This window comes from Pipistrellus kuhlii, unplaced genomic scaffold (genome assembly GCF_014108245.1).
Source record: "Pipistrellus kuhlii isolate mPipKuh1 unplaced genomic scaffold, mPipKuh1.p scaffold_m20_p_18, whole genome shotgun sequence".
Lineage (NCBI taxonomy): Eukaryota > Metazoa > Chordata > Mammalia > Chiroptera > Vespertilionidae > Pipistrellus > Pipistrellus kuhlii.
This window is the reverse complement of record NW_023425493.1, coordinates 6075328-6090583: the sequence shown is the minus strand read 5'-3', so window position 1 is coordinate 6090583 and position 15256 is coordinate 6075328. Positions and strand designations below refer to the sequence as shown.

At 56.0% G+C, this 15256-nt stretch overlaps 1 protein-coding gene across 1 annotated transcript in view; it reads left to right on the top strand.

The window, feature by feature from the left end:
• The first annotated feature begins 501 nt into the window (after nt 1-501).
• The window catches only part of LRRN2 (leucine rich repeat neuronal 2), a 59434-nt gene continuing 44679 nt past the window's right edge, over nt 502-15256 (top strand). The window contains exon 1 of the mRNA XM_036441835.2: nt 502-854. The gene's annotated coding sequence lies outside the window, so the exon portion shown is untranslated. The remainder of the gene's footprint in view (nt 855-15256) is intronic.

Sequence of the window (15256 nt, the reverse complement as noted above, 5' to 3'; positions counted from 1 at the left end):
GGGGGGGGGGAGTGTTGATCCAAGATGCCGTGACTGCCCTGCTCAGGGGGCAGTGCCCTAAGGGCATGAGAGCCCAGGGGTATTCCACTCCATTTTTTGGGATAAGAGGTGCCTGTGTCCCTTGAACAAATTCTAACCCACCCACTGAATTCCTCAGTCCCCAGTTCACTTCCGAAGCCTAGAACCTATTGGCCTTTGCAAATAGGGAAGAGAGAGACCTTAAGAGCTGCCCCTTCCTTCTCCGCTCAGACTCAGGCCTGAGCCCACTTCTTTCAGCCAAGCTTTGCCCTGAAGGCACAAGTACACGCTGGCCCCTGACACTCAAGCTTGAGCCTCGGGCCCCACCCAGCTCCTCCCTCCAGCGTGCGGGCGCGTGTGTGCTGGGGAGACGGTACCTCTGGCCACGCAGGAGTTAAAACGGCAGCGGGGCTGGAAGCGGGCGGCGTGGCTCGCAGACGGGGAGGCGGCGGGCGGAGTGGGCTGGGGAGGCTGGGGGAGCGGCGGCGAAGCCAGTGAGGAGGGCGGCGGAGCCGGAGGCGGCGCGGAGAGCGCGGGCGCCGGGCCTGCGGGGCGCGCTTGGCCGAGCGCGCGGAGCGAGCGCCCGGCGGAGCCCGCAGCCCCGGCCACCGGCGCGCAGGGCGGCGCGGATCCCCGGGCGCCAGGCGTGGGCGAGCGGATCGCCGTTCCTCCGTCGCCCCCAGGACTCTGCCCGGCACCCCTCCCCGGACAACTCCGCGGCGGGAAGGCGAGCCTGGCCGGCCTGGCGACAGCGCGCGGAGGAAGGGCGCGGACCAGCCTCCCTGGCCTGGCCCGGGCTGCAGCCGAGCGGCGCGGGGACCTGCGGGCGGCCGCGGGTGAGTGCGCGGCTCCGCTGACGGGGGCGGGGGGTGGGGGGGCGGTGGCGGAAGCTGGTGGCTCGGGGAGGGGCGGCCGCGGCGCCCGGGGAAGGGGCTGGGGCGCACAGGAGGTGGCCGACTGCCCGGGGCCAGACCCCCGCGGCGGACGAGGGGAGCGCCGGGCGGCATCCACCCCAGGGGCCTGACCCGCCTCAAACTGTTGCTGGGGAAGAGGGAGGGGCCCTGAGATGTCGGGGAGCCGAGAGGTGGCGGAGAGGTTAGGGAGGGCGTGCCAGGGGCGGGCAGGGGCGCGGCGCTCCAGGACCCTGGACTCCCCCTTCCTGGGAAGAACTCGGGTGGGTGTCTGTGCGGGGTGCTAGGGGGGCCTCGGTGTCTGTCCGAAGTATCTGGAACCCCGAGCCAGGCTCCTCCCGGGCGGGCAGGGTCCGCCCGCAGCCTGGAGGGGACCTCGGGGTGGGGGATGGGCGCCCGGGCTCCGCCTGGGGCGCTGGGAGTGGAAGCGGCGCCGGGGAGACCGCGCTGGGCCCACCGCAGCCCCCGGGAGGCGGGCGGGGATGGCCAGCCACAGGTGGTCCGTCTGTCCTGCCTCCGAGGGCGGCGCAGGCTCTGGCTGCCCAGCCCGCGAGGAGCCCCCGGTGCCGGGGGATGGGGGCTGAGCTGAGACGCTGAAGGAGCCTGAGACCTGGACCCTGGGCGAGGGCCGCGGGGTGCTGTTGCGCTCCCCTTGGCTCTCCTCCCCATCAGACAGCAGGGAGGAACATGTCAGCTGGGCTTTGTGCTCTGTTCCCTGGCTGCCGCAGCTCCATTCCATCTGTGGGCGCCGCTCGGTTTCTCATGGACGGACCGGCAGGTCGGAGGGAGGGAGGGCAGGGCAGAGATGGGCTGGAGCCCAGGAGGCGGGCGGTAGAGAGAACTGACTCCCCCTCGGGGTCAGGGCCATAGAGATGGCTCCCGGCCTGCTTGGTCACCATCATGGGGAGCTCTGGATCTTCTCAGGAACCCAGCCACAGGCCAACTGCCCTCTCCCGCCGGCCTGGGTTAGGCTCTGGCCCAGTGTCCTCTTCCCGGATGAGAAGGCCACGGTGCTCCCACTGCCCACTGCGCCCTAACGGCCCCTCCAGCGGAAGCGCTGGGCCGGGGGAAGGGGCAAGGCTGCCAACCAGGCACTGAGGCCCGCGTGTTTGCTGGTGGGCCCTGTTGTTGTCAGAAAAAGTCACATGTGGGTGCCTGACCCACTTTTCTGGCTGACCGGGTGCCCTTGTGAGGAGAAGCCGGAAAGCGGAGAGCAGGGCTAGGGGTCTGAGGCTTTACCCTTTGCCTCCCCACTGGGCTGGCTCTCACTGAGTCTCCTCCTTCCTGCCTGGGGGTCCCTCTGGCAAGGATGGCACTAGAGGTCATAGTGCTCCAGGGATTGAAACCTGCCCGGGGTTTGGCAGACAAAAACAACCCGTCTAGGAGTCCCCCAAATCCACACCCTCCCCCAGTACAGCCAGCCCCCAAGTGTCAGTGGGAACCCGGAGGTCTGCTACGACAATTTCCACCCAGATGGAGACTGGTTCCCCACTCCCCTTCCCGCCCCGGGCCTCCCTCCTTCCTCCTCTTTCTCCTCCCCTCTTCGCGTGCTTTCCCCGAGTCTCCCTTGCTGCTCACAGCACTCTCTCTTCTTTCACCCTCCCCCTTCTCCCGTGGCCTTCTGCCTCCCTCCCTTCCAGGCCTCTGTCGCCACCTTTGTCCCCATTCTCCCCCCCACTTTTCCTCCATAAACCGCAGTCTTAACCACGAGCCAGGCACGGGCTCTGTGCTCCAGACGCTCTGATGGTGGGAACACGCTTGCTGTTCCCTTTGTAGAAGAGAGCCAGGGCTGGTGGGCCTGGTGGGCCTGGCGGCTGCGTGTCCCTGGCGTGCCTCCTGTATCCTGCCACTCGCTTCTCCTGGGCCCTCTTTTTTATTTGAAAGGAAAAAGAAAATCGGTTGATTTTTAAACAAAACTCCTCCCATCGACAATTTATTGAGCACTATTGAGTACTAAGTACTATGTGCTTAGTACTCTTTTAGGAGCTGAGGATACGGCAGTTAGACAAACCCCCATGTCTCAGGGCAGAATGAGCTTGTGCCTGGACTTCCCTGGTGATTATTGTGTGCCCACCAGGCTCTTTCAGAGATCCGCTGCTCGGTGGGAGGGGTGCGAGCGTGGACAGTCCTGGTGAATTGTCATCATCATGCTGGGTGACCTCTAACATGGCAGGCCCATCGCCGTACAAGATACCAGGTACCACAAAGCTTACAGAGCCTGTCCTTAAGGCATTTCTGACCTAAAAGGGCGGACCAGTTCCTATCTTACCGTTTATCAGGGAGGGCTGAGTAGAGAAGTCCAATGCTTTAGACGAGGAGGGAGAAAGACACAAATAGATTATTGAGTGCCTACTAAGCAGCAGTGTGTCGGGAGCTCTACAAAAATGATCTCGTTCAATCCTCTTGACAAACTCCTAAGGCCTGGATTACCATCCCCTGCTTGGCTGGTATGGCTGAGGAAACAGAGAATCAGCCACTTGCCTCCGGTCACGTAGGCCTACGCTTTGAAATCACTGATTGCCTGCAGTTCATTTGGCCCCCGGATGTCTGTGACATCTGGTAAGTGGTACGGTTATCTGAAGATTACATTTTAATTGGGTTTTCAGGAGCATGCCTTGTCTCCTCAGTTAGAACATGAGAAGGTATAAGGTTGGCTAATGCTTTCTTGAGGGATCAGGGAAGGCTTGCTGGAGGAGATGGGACCCCGAAGGAGGACGGAGGGGGAGCGGAGCATTGGTCTTTCTGGTGCTGCACAGATGTGTGACAGCTGTAGGCAGGCAACCCCGACCCATACCTTGACCCCAAGTAGATGGGAAATTGCTGTTTCATTGAGGGCCAGGGGTTAGGAACTTCATCCATGGCCCATCTAACAGGCAATGTCACTGGGGTCCTCAGCCTCCTTGGACAAGCCTGTACTCTATAAATGCTCCAAGGCAGAGAATGGGGGCGGGAAGCTGTCAAGCCTGCAAGGACTACAGAGAGGGACAAGAACAGTGGACGGAGGGTACATGGGGCATGAAAGGGGGAGAGTGGCCAGGAACAGTCGGGGAGGAGAACAAAGGATACACTGAGAAATAAAAATCAGAAGGCAAGAGGCACACAAGCAAAGACACAACCAGCCAGGACAGAGCAGTGTGTGCTGGGATTGCTGAGAGCGTGTGTAAGGACGCCCACACCATATACTGCCTTGAGGGCCTTGGTCTCTCAGTCCCATAGCTCAGAGGCTAGAATAGTCACCAGGCATTGGCTTATTTAATCAGCCCATCTTTTCAAAGCGCCTACTGGGTGCTCAGACCCGTGTTAGATGCTAGAGACAAAGTGACAAATCAGATGTTGCCCCTGTTTTCCAGGGGTTCACAGGAAGCATATAGATTCGGAGCTGCACACCTGGGGTTCAAATCCAGGCTTTACCACTTACAGCTGGGTGGTCCTGGGCCAGTCATCTAACCTCTCTGTGTCTCCGTTTCCTACCTCAGAGAGGTGTTATAAGGATTAAATGAGTTAATACATGTATTGAGCTGAGAACAGTGCCTGGCATAGTAAGTACTATATAAGTATATTATTCTGTAATTATTATTCAGTTGGGGGAATCAGCCTCTTTTTTAAAGATTTTTTTGTTGATTTTTAGAGACAAAGGAAGGGAGAGAGAGAGAGAAACATCAATGTGAGATCGAAACATCAATTGGTTGCCTCCTGCGTGTCCCCTACCGGTCGGTGATCGATCGATCAATCAAGACCAAAACCTGGACATGTGCCCTGACCGTGGATCGACCTAGGAATCCACCCAGCAACCTTTCGGTTGCGCCATGCACAGGAGGGTGTCCAGCCAGCTGAGCCACACTGGCCAGAGCGGGAAGTCAGTCTCACAATAATGAAACAAGTGCTGTAATACAGGATGAGCAGATAAAGAGGTGCTATCTCTGTATGCAGATTAGGGAAAGATTCTCAAAGCACATGGTATTTGGGGTGAGGCTTGAAACAGAGTCAGCCTGGCAGAGGTGGTGGGCCTGGGGACACTGGTGCCCAGGGTATATGGGCTCAGGGTTAGCGTGTGACGAGGTGCCGCCTTGTGTAGGTTGGCTCCTGTAGTATCAGGAACACCTTGGTCATGGCCCACCTCAGCCTCTGTTTCCAATGCTTGGAGCTGAGCTTCCAGTGGGGCTGACTAGTCACTAGGACCATCCCTGCATCCTCCAGCCTAAAACAGTGGGCGGGGACCTGATGCATCCCTGCTGGGATTGTCCGCCCGACCTTGGCTTCCTGAATGTTCTAAGCCATCATTGAGAGGCTCCGTTTAAACCCAGAGCTGCCAGGGCCCTTGTCCTCTGGCTACTTGCACTTCCTGGGAGCCCAGGGACCACCTTGGGCTGAGGGAGCTGCCTGCCTGATAGGCGATGAGCTGAACCAGGTTTGGTTTAGAATTCAGTTTCTCTCTGTACATTCCTCCCGCCCACACCTTCCCCGCTGCTCAGCATTTGATGGGCTTGAAATGAGTTCCAAGATGAAGATTCGGGCAGAGAGGGTTCCTTGGGTAATAGCTATTCCTCAACCTCCACTTCTCACATTGTGATGGCACTAATGATAGCAGCTGGCACTTATTGAGCATGTACTGTGTGCCACACACTGTGCCACGTGCTTTACTACGTTACCCCATTAAATCCTCAGAAATACCCCTATTTGGTAGGTACTCTTGCTGTCTCTAATTTAAATTCAAGAAAACAGACTCAGAGAGGTTCAGTACCTTGCTTAAAGACATAAAGCTGGGGCAGGGAGGACAACAATGGAGGAGTTAGCCTTTCTGACCCAAGGGCTCCTGCTCCTGAGCCACCCCTTTGGACCTGGAGGGTGCTCTGGGGCCACCCAGCCCATTCCCCTCCCTTCCTGCTACAATAAGACGCTCCAGACGTCCTGTCCCAGCCAGGGGCTGCCTGTCCCCTTTTGGGGTCTTTCACAGCTCCTGAGCCAACATTGTTTCCTTCTGCCTCAGCCAAGTGCCTCGGAGTCCACACAGAGCCCGGGGCCCCAGAGAAGCTGGACCCTAAGAGTCAGGCCCCGTGGCCACCAGAGTGTAGGGACGACTTCTGGGAGATAAGAGGATGACACAGCCCCTGTTGAGCATATTTGGGAATGGTACTGTCCATGGGAGTCTCTAACAAGGGACCCTCATGTGTCCTAGAGAGAATGAGTACAGACCTTCATATTCAGAAACTCACAAGGCAGATCCTTCTGGGGGGAAAACCATATGGAGGAAGCCTGGCCGGTGTGGCTCAGTGGCTGAGCATCCACCCATGAACCAGGAGGTCACGGTTCGATTCCTGGTCAGGGCACATGCCAGGGTTGCGGGCTCCATCCCCAGGAGGTGGGTGTGCAGGAGGCAGCCGATCAATGATTCTCTCTCATCATTGATGTTTCCATCCCTCTCTCTCCCTTCCTCTCTAAAATCAATAAAAACATATTTTAAAAAAAAACAAAAACACACATATGGAAGAAGAAGCAGTGGTTGTTAGGCAACCAGCATGGCTCCCCCTGTAAAGTAGGTCTGTCTTCCCTGATCCTCTCAGGGGAGAAAAAAGGAAGGAAGAGGTAAGACAGACAGGAGAGGTGTTCTCCAAGGCGGGTGATGGAAGCACCTGTCTTTGGTTGGCCTGGGAGGGTGGAGGTGGTGATGCCAGGAGATGGAGCGACCTCAGAGGGCAGCTGGCGGGCTTGCCCTGCATGTGGCGGGCAGGACTTGACACTCTACCTCGACCCCCACCCCTCCATCGTCTACTTCTGGACAGACCTCCCTACGGGATGGAGGTAGCGGGGGCTCACGCAGCTCCGGGCCCCTGACCTTCAGAAGGGCTTGCCCAGAGTTGGCGCAGGGTGGAAGGGTGGAATCCCACATCCGGGGAAGCTACAGAAATCGCCTGTCCCTTGTCCGTCTCTGCAGAGCCACGTCTCGGCTGTGTCAGACACGGAGCGGACTGGAATCTCTTCACTAAGCAAGTGTTTGTTTACAATCTGTGCCTGGCCTGCCAGTGTAGACAAAAGTGAGCAACCAGCAAACAGATTTCTGCCCTCACGGAGTTTATACCTGGTTGTCTGGGGAGACAGTCGATCAGAAAGTGGCAAGTGCTAAAGAAAAACATGAAGCAAGGAAGGGGGGTAGGAGAGAATGTGCGAGGAAGAGGGGAGTTAGTCATTTCATACAGAGTGGTCCCGGAAGACCTCACTGACACACGAGTAAAGATGAAGTGGCGCCGAAACCAGTTTGGCTCAGTGGATAGAGCGTCGGCCTGCGGACTGAAAGGTCTCAGGTTCGAATCTGGTCAAGGGCACATTGGGTGTGGGCACGTCCCCACAAGGTGTGTAGGAGGCAGCTGATCGATGTTTCTCTCTCATCAAGTTTCTAACTTTCTGTCGCTGAAACCGGTTTGGCTCAGTGGATAGAGCGTTGGCCTACAGACTGGAAGGTCCCAGGTTCGATTCCGGTCAAGGGCATGTACCTTGGTTGTGGGCACATCCCTAGTGGGGGTGTGTGCAAGAGGCAGCTGATCCATGATTCTCTCTCATCGATGTTTCTAACTCTCTATCCCTCTCTCTTCCTCTCTTAAAAAATAAATAAAATATATATATATATTTTTTAAAAGTTTCTAACTTTCTATCCCTCTCCCTTCCTCTCTGTAAAAAAATCAATAAAATATATATTTTTTTAAAAAGAGGAAGTGGCTGCAGGGTGGTGAGGGCACAGCAGGCAGAGGGAACACAAGGTGCGAGGGCTCAGAGGCAGGGCCGGGCCTGGCGGGTTTGTGGAGGCCAGATCTCGGAAAGCCCTGGGGCTGGGGAGTGAGGATTTTGGTCTTTCCTCAGAGGGAAATGCACACTTGGCAAGGTTTGGGGAGGAGGTCACATGACCTGACCTTTTAAAACCCAGGATTTGGGCCATCCTTTTCCGTTTCCGCGTTTCACTAGGTAGTCCGGGGTTCTCCAGCCATTGGAGCTAATTCAGCCAATTAGTACTCCCCCTCCAACCCCCCACCCAATGAATACCTTTGGAGCACCGTCCTAATGTGGGGTGTGGGGTCGGGAGAATCCAAAGAACCGAAGTCCCAGGCTTTGCTGGAAAGGAAATCTACAGATCCACTGGGGAGGCAAAACTTATACTGCCAAGAAATAACAAGGGAATAATACGAGACAGTATTTAAAACCAAGTGCTAAAGTGTGTGATTTAGACTATAAATGTTATCAGAACTGTGAACTGTGTGGGAGTGCAGAGGGAATGCTGCCGCAGAGGGGTGCGGCTGGCCGGGGCCTGGGGATGGGCTGGGGTTTGGATCTGTGGAGGGGAGGGTCTGCAGAGGGGAAGGAGCAGCTCCTGGGGGTGGGGATGGCAGAGGGGCAGCCAAATGGGGAGCCCCTGGGCAGGGAGCAGTTTTGCGTCTGGAGTAGGCCCCTCCCTGTCCTAGGGTTTCTGGTGTCCCCTTGTTCTCTCTGGAGAGGAGAGCAGCCCTTTCTCAGAGAATGAGGACCAAATTGGCCCGCATTCGTGCCTTCTCTGCGGAGCCAGCGACCTCCACCCTTGGACACGTCTTGCTTTGAGGAAGGCCCCTCTCCCATTTCTGAGACCTAATCGGTTGCTGTCACCAGCCCCCTGGCCCGCTGACGGTGGGCCCAATTCTCTGCCATTCCTTACGCTGCATTTTCTTGCCCAGCCTGCAGCCTGCTTCTCGTCCCCTGCCTCTCCCTGCCGGGGCTCCAGGTTGGTAGGTCGCTCCTAGAGCAAGCCAGTTGGTTTCATAGATAGTGCATTGGACATGACCTTGTACCCAGAGGAGCACACATTCCCCAGTGCAGGATGAGTCTTCCTTTCCCTGGAGAGAGGCCGCCTGGGTATTGTGACTTGGGGGTTGGCTCACTCTGACCTGTAGAGAGAGTGACCGGGAGTGGGGACCCTAGTACGTCTCACTCTCCCCTCCTCCTTCCTCCCCCCACCCCGCCCCCACACACACACCCTGCACCCAGCTGAAGAGCAGGAGCCAAGACTCAGGTGGGCGCCGAAACCGGTTTGGCTCAGTGGATAGAGTGTCGGTCTGCGGACTGAAAGGTCCCAGGTTCGATTCCGGTCAAGGGCATGTACCTTGGTTGCGGGCACATCCCCGGTAGGGGGTGTGCAGGAGGCAGCTGGTTGATGTTTCTCTCTCATTGACGTTTCTAGCTCTCTATCTCTCTCCCTTCCTCTCTGTGGAACATCAATAAAATATTTTTTTTTTTAAAGAAAAAAGACTCAGGTGGGCAACCCTTCTGGGCCCTGGCAGCCCGAGCAAGGAGAGCCCTCCAACCCTATCTGGAGGTGTGGGCACAGTCTCTAAATCCCAGGCCTACAGTCATCATCCGGAGAAACTGGGGTCCCTTCGAGGTGGGTTAGAGCCCCCGTCCCTTAACCACACACCCTGGGGCATTTGACTTAACCCCTCGGAGCCTCAGTTTCCCTCTCCCCGACACCCCGCCCCGCTGCAAATCTGGGTTAGTAGCACCCACTTCTTCTGGTTGTTAATAACGGGAGCTCACATTGCTGAGTGCTTATGATGTGCATAAAGCTCCCTGCATTGATCGCATTTAATCCACATAACTCTGGGACATGGGTATGATTCCCCCCTCTTAGCAGTGGAGGAAACTAAAGCTGGGGAACATTAAGTAACTTGCCCAAGGCCACACTCAGCTGGCAAGTGGCAGCCCCCACCTCTTCCCGGTTCTCCGTTCTCGGCCTTAAACGAGCTCATCTGTGTGAAGTGCCTGCTACAAAGTAGACGCTCAATAAACGTTAGTTCCTCTCCCCTCCATCTCCCCGGGGCCCGCCCTCCAAAAAACAGCTCTCCCCTCCCTCATCACATTTCTCTTCCCGGGTCCCCGGGGACATAGGATAGAGGTAGGAATCAGAGGGAGCTGCCGGTTTATACCAAGGGGGAAAAATAAAGCGGAGAGAGTGTGAGTCATTTGCATAACATCCTGAAGCACGGGGGCTGTGATTATTATCCAGGACCCTGTTCTCCTCAGAGTTGTGTGATGCAGCCCCACTGGGTCTCAGGCGGTTGGCGGAGGGTATCTTACCGGCGCTGTGTGGTGTGGGGGGCGAGTGAGAAGCCACCCTCTCCTCAGGGCACATCAGAGCCTGCCTCCCCTGCAGGTGCTGGAGTGCATCATCGTGGTCCTGGAGAGGCACTAGCAGGAAGGTTCTGAGTCCTACGCTTCCTGAACTTGGTACTGCTTCTAGGGCAGGGGTGGGGCGTGTCCGGTCCACAGGCCGTAGAAGACCCGCTAAATTAGGGGTGTCGAACTCAATCAGAGAAGGGGCCAAAATCTAAAATCCAGCCTAAATCGCGGGCCGAATGGTTTACTGAACAGTCATAAACTGTCATTGTGATGGAAACGCAGCGGAGTGCAGTGATGACAGCGCGGTGCGGGCCACATTGCAAGGCCTGGCGGGACGGATTTGGCCCGAGGGCCTTGTGTTTGACACATGTGCGCTAAATCATTCGGTCTGGCACAGCAGGTGGACCAGAGCCCCCTGACAGCCTCCTCCTGATCCCCGACCCCCAGGCATCGCTTCCTAACCCTGGAGAGCCCGCTTTGGAATAGACTGGGTCTGAAACACCTCCCGGTTGTTTTCCTGGTGATGAAAACAAGGCCCAGAGAGACGTGGCTTTGTGGGAGGTCACACCGAGTTAGGGAAGAGCTGAGACCTCCATGCAGGGCCTGCTGCTGTCTGGTCAGAAATTCTGGATGCTTGCACACCTTGTCTCAGCGGTTTTCAACAAGTGTGTGCGTGCGTGCGTGCGTGTGTGTGTGTGTGTGTGTGTGCGCGCGCATGTGTGCACGAGCTTGCCCTACAAGGGCCCACACACTGTGCCCAGCACTGGGCAGAAGCAAAGTGAGTTCCAGGGTCAGGGAGATGAGAGAATATTGCTTAAGTGCGGTTCTGCCCTCAGTCTTTCGCTGGGCCTCAGTTTCCTCCAAACACAGGCAGCTAGCTCAGGTGGCTAAGAAGGGCTGTCCGTGGTCCTTGGCCCTGGGGACTGGTCCCCAAGTGGCTGTATTCCAGCCACCTCCTGTGGGTGAGGCAGGTCTATGGAGGGAGGGGGCTGGCCCATTGGCCCAGCCTGCACCTGCCCTTCTGCTGCCTCTATGCCAGGTATCACACCTAACAAGCTGCAGGTGGTGGGATCAGAGCCTTGGGGAGGAGCGGTAGAGGAGGCGACAGAGCCTGGTGCCCTGCCTGGAAACAGCACCCCAATAGGGCATAATGCGTTACCTCCCCACTGCCAGGTTTTTGGGGGGCTTCCCAGCTCTCCCCACAGCACACCTGAGCCACAGGCTGGCCCCCAGGGCTGCCAGCTCCTGGTGTAGGTCTCCATAGCAACCCCACATTTGCCATTCTGGTTTCTAATGACTTATTGGCATGTGTGGTGATTTGCAGAGCTTGGCAGGCAGAGCTGGGCGAGTGGTGGGGAGGGCAGGAGGCGGTGAGAGGGATTGCAGTGGAGAGGGGCTCTGGTTTGAGATAGAAAGGGCACATTTCTCCTCCTGCCCCACCCCCTCTTCCCTGCTGCCGCAGGTCCAGGTCCTCTCCTCTGCGAGGAGCCTCAGCAGGAGGCAGATGGACAGACAGCTGTGGAGCACAGCTGCTCACCTGTCCGTCGGAGGGGCTGGCCGCTATGTTCATCCCTGGCAGGTCAGACCACTCGTGTTTCTGCCACCCTGCTGCTCCCTGGGCCCTGAGAATAAGGGGTACCCCCTGGGCCAGTAGTCGCTCTGCCTCGTGGGGAGGGGAGCAGGGGTGCAGTATTCTCAGGAGAGGTCCTCACAGCTCTGGCCCCTCTCAGGCTCAGAGAACCACGCCAGGTGGCACTGGACGGAATGCCAGATTGCGGAGGTGGTGGGTGAGCCAGCCGGGCAATCAAAGGGGAAAGGTGAGTGAGGGCCTGACTCTCCTCTTTTCTCTACAGAGCTTACCAGCCTCAAAGCTACTTCCCCCGAACAAGACAGAGGGAGCCTCTTTGTTTCCGGTGGATTCTGTTCTGTGTATGCCCTCCTAAGAGGCAGCCTGGTGCTAAAGAGACATCTGGGTTAGAATCCTGTGGCCACTGCTTACCAACTCTATGACCTTGGCCATGCCTCTTAACTTCTCTTTGAGCCTCAGTTTGCCCATCTATAAAATGGGGTTAGCATACCCATCTCACAGGCTTTTGAAAAGGAAACCAGCTCACATTTGTAAAATACTGGGCACATAGGAGGCTTTAATAACTATGAAAGAATTTTTAAAGCACTCTCTTAATGCCCTAGCTGGTTTGGCTCAGTGGATAGAGCATTGATAGGGCGTGTAGGAAGCAGCCGATCAATCATTCTCATCACTGATGTTTCTATCTCTCTCTCCCTCTCCCTCCCTCTCTATAGTCAATAAAAAAAATATTTTAAAGTAATCTCTTAATTATCTACTCCAATAAATATGAGCAGTGTGATCGGGATCTCAGCCATAATCCATTTGTGGCTCCCTAACATCAGCCGGAAGCTCTACCTTACTACCTCCTCCAACTTGTTTTAATCGATGAGAAACCTGCGGCCCAGGGAGGGAAAAGGTCGTGCCCAGGGCCCCAAGCATGTTGGTGGCACCAGGACTAGTTGTCAATCTACCCACCTCTGGCCCTGTGCTGTGCCTACCGTGTTTCCCCGAAAATAAGACCTAGCGCGTGGAAAAATAAGACATCCCCTGAAAATAAGATCTAGCGCATCTTTGGGCACAAAAATTAATATAAGACACTGTCTTATTTTCGGGGAAACAGGGTATCACCTCTTCTCAGGCTCCTTCCTTTTTGCTTTCCTGCTCTTTCACCCTGGAGAATGTACTTCAGGTGGAAGGAACATAATTTCTCTAAGACATCATTATTCCCCCAAATCTCTTAAGATCAGGCCACCTCTCCCCCTCCGCCTCAGCACCCCCAGCCACCTTCCTGGCTCAGTGAAGCCTTTGGCATCTCCTCGTAGACACCCTCCCCTTTCCAGTCTATCCATTGCCCTGGCTGAGACCAGTGACTAATGAGCCACCCATCCTACCCCAGACCATCAGCCCCTTCACCGGCCTCTCCACCTGAGCCGCTCGCTCCCAAGGTCACGTCCTAGGCCTTGCCATCACCTGGAAATCGCCTCGTATTGCTTCCGGTGTTCTGGTGACTTCCTTCTGGTCTGCCAGCTTGCTGCTCACCGACTCCCACCCAGCCATTCGTTGACCTAGCAGGATCTTTTGTCCGTTGGCACCTCTATTTCCTTGCCATCCGTTGCCTTCCTCTGCCTTGCTTCTCTGAGTCCAGATAGATTCCATGTTCTGTCATTTTAAGAGCTCTCCTGCCAATATCCTAAACTCTCTTGACCTTCTGTCTTTTTATTGCCCCGGGCTGGCCGAGTCCCAGTCTGGATTAATCACTCTGTCTGCTTCTCTCCGCCCTTGTACAGACGACTCGACCTGCTAGAGTAAGACGGAGTGAGGCAGATTGGGACTTCTGAGAAGTCACCATCATCACCAGCCCAACTTATCCTTCCAAAGTGCCTGCTGCTCCTACCACCTCCCCCTGGTTCTCCCTCTCTCTCTCTGTCCACAATGCCTGTTTCACACCTTCCTCCCTACACCTTCGCCTATACTCTCACGCTCAGCTAAGGACCTCACGTACTCCGCAGAGCAAGAGAAGTCAGCAGGCAGCATTCCCGCACCCCCCTCTCTCATCCCACAGCCCCGCACACGCCTGTCTCCACACCAGCCTCCCCTCCTCCCTCCTGCTTCTGCAGAGGAGGTGTTACCGTGGCAGGCCGGTCTTCCACCGCCTCTGCTCTGGATCCTGTCCTCTGGTCTCAGGAACCTCCTTCCCACCATCCCCAAGGCCCTCCCATCCTCACCAGCCGCCACCAAAGCCCTCCTCAAGCCCAGCTCCGCTTTCTGCCACCACCTCGTCTCGTTTCTCCTCAGGAGCCAAATCTCTGGAAGGAATTGGCTGAGCTAACGCTCTCCATTTCTGCACCTCCCACTTCTTCCCCTGCCCCTCCTCAGTCTGGCTTCCTCCCCCATCATTCTGCTAAGACAGCTCTCCCTATCGCTAAATGCAGGGAACATTTTTAGTCCTGAAAAATATTTCCCCTCCTTTCCGATACTTTCTTGTCCCCTGGCTGCTCCTGCCCCCACAGGCCTGGCTTTTCTGGTTACGACCAAGTCGTCTTTGCTGAGTCATCCTTCCCTCCCCGGTCTTTAAACCACGGATTCCTCATGGCCTGGTTCAAGGGATTCTCTTCTGACTGGATTCTTGTCCCAGGCCATCTCATTGGTAGTGGCTTTTGTTATCAGCCACGTTCAGGTGACACGGGGTGTAAGTCTGTAACCTGTACAAATATATATATAATTGATTTTTTTACAGAGAGGAAGAGAGAAGGAGAAAGAGTCAGAAACATCCATGAGAGAGAAACATTAATCAGCTGCCTCCTGCACACACACACACACACACACACACACACACCCCGGAGATGTGCCTGCAACCAAGGTCCAAGCCCTTGACTGGAATAAACCTGGGACCCTTGACTCCAAAAGCTGACGCTCCATCCACTGAGCCAAACCAGTTAGGGCTAACCTGAATTTCTTCATCTGAGCTCTATATCCTTATATCCACCTGCCTAGCTAAGTTGGATGTCTCAAGAAAACTCATATTGGGCAGATCTAAAGTCTGAGTCATAATTCTCCTCCTAAATCTGCCACTGTCTCTGCCGGTCCCCTTGTCCAGTCCCCCTCCACCATTTCCTGTTTTTTAGGATGGTACCACCTCCCACCAGTTCTGTATGCCATAAAGCTGGAGTTGTTACCCCTTAGATCCAGGTACCAAGTCCTGTCTAATCTACCTCCAAAACAGCACCCAGCCCTGGCTGGTGTTGCTCAGTGGTTAGAGTGTCCGCTCACATACCAAGAGTCTCAGGTTCAATTCCCAGTCAAGAGATTTACCTGGGTTGTGGTTCACTCCCCATCCCCCTGTCGGTGCACATGCAGAAGGCGACCAGTCAATGTGGCTCTGTCAGATCAATATTTCTCTCTCTCCCACTTCCTCTCTCCACTCTCTCTGTGGAAAAAAAAACACAAAAAAAAACAAAAAAAAAAAAAACAGTAGGGGGGGGGGGGGGATGTCCTCAGGTGAGGATTAACAACAACAACAAACAAAAGCACAAAGAAAAACAGCACCCAAACCCATCCACTCTTCCCCACCTTCACAACCTCTGTGTCACATCAGGCCGCCCTCACCTCTCTCTGGGCCACTGGAATC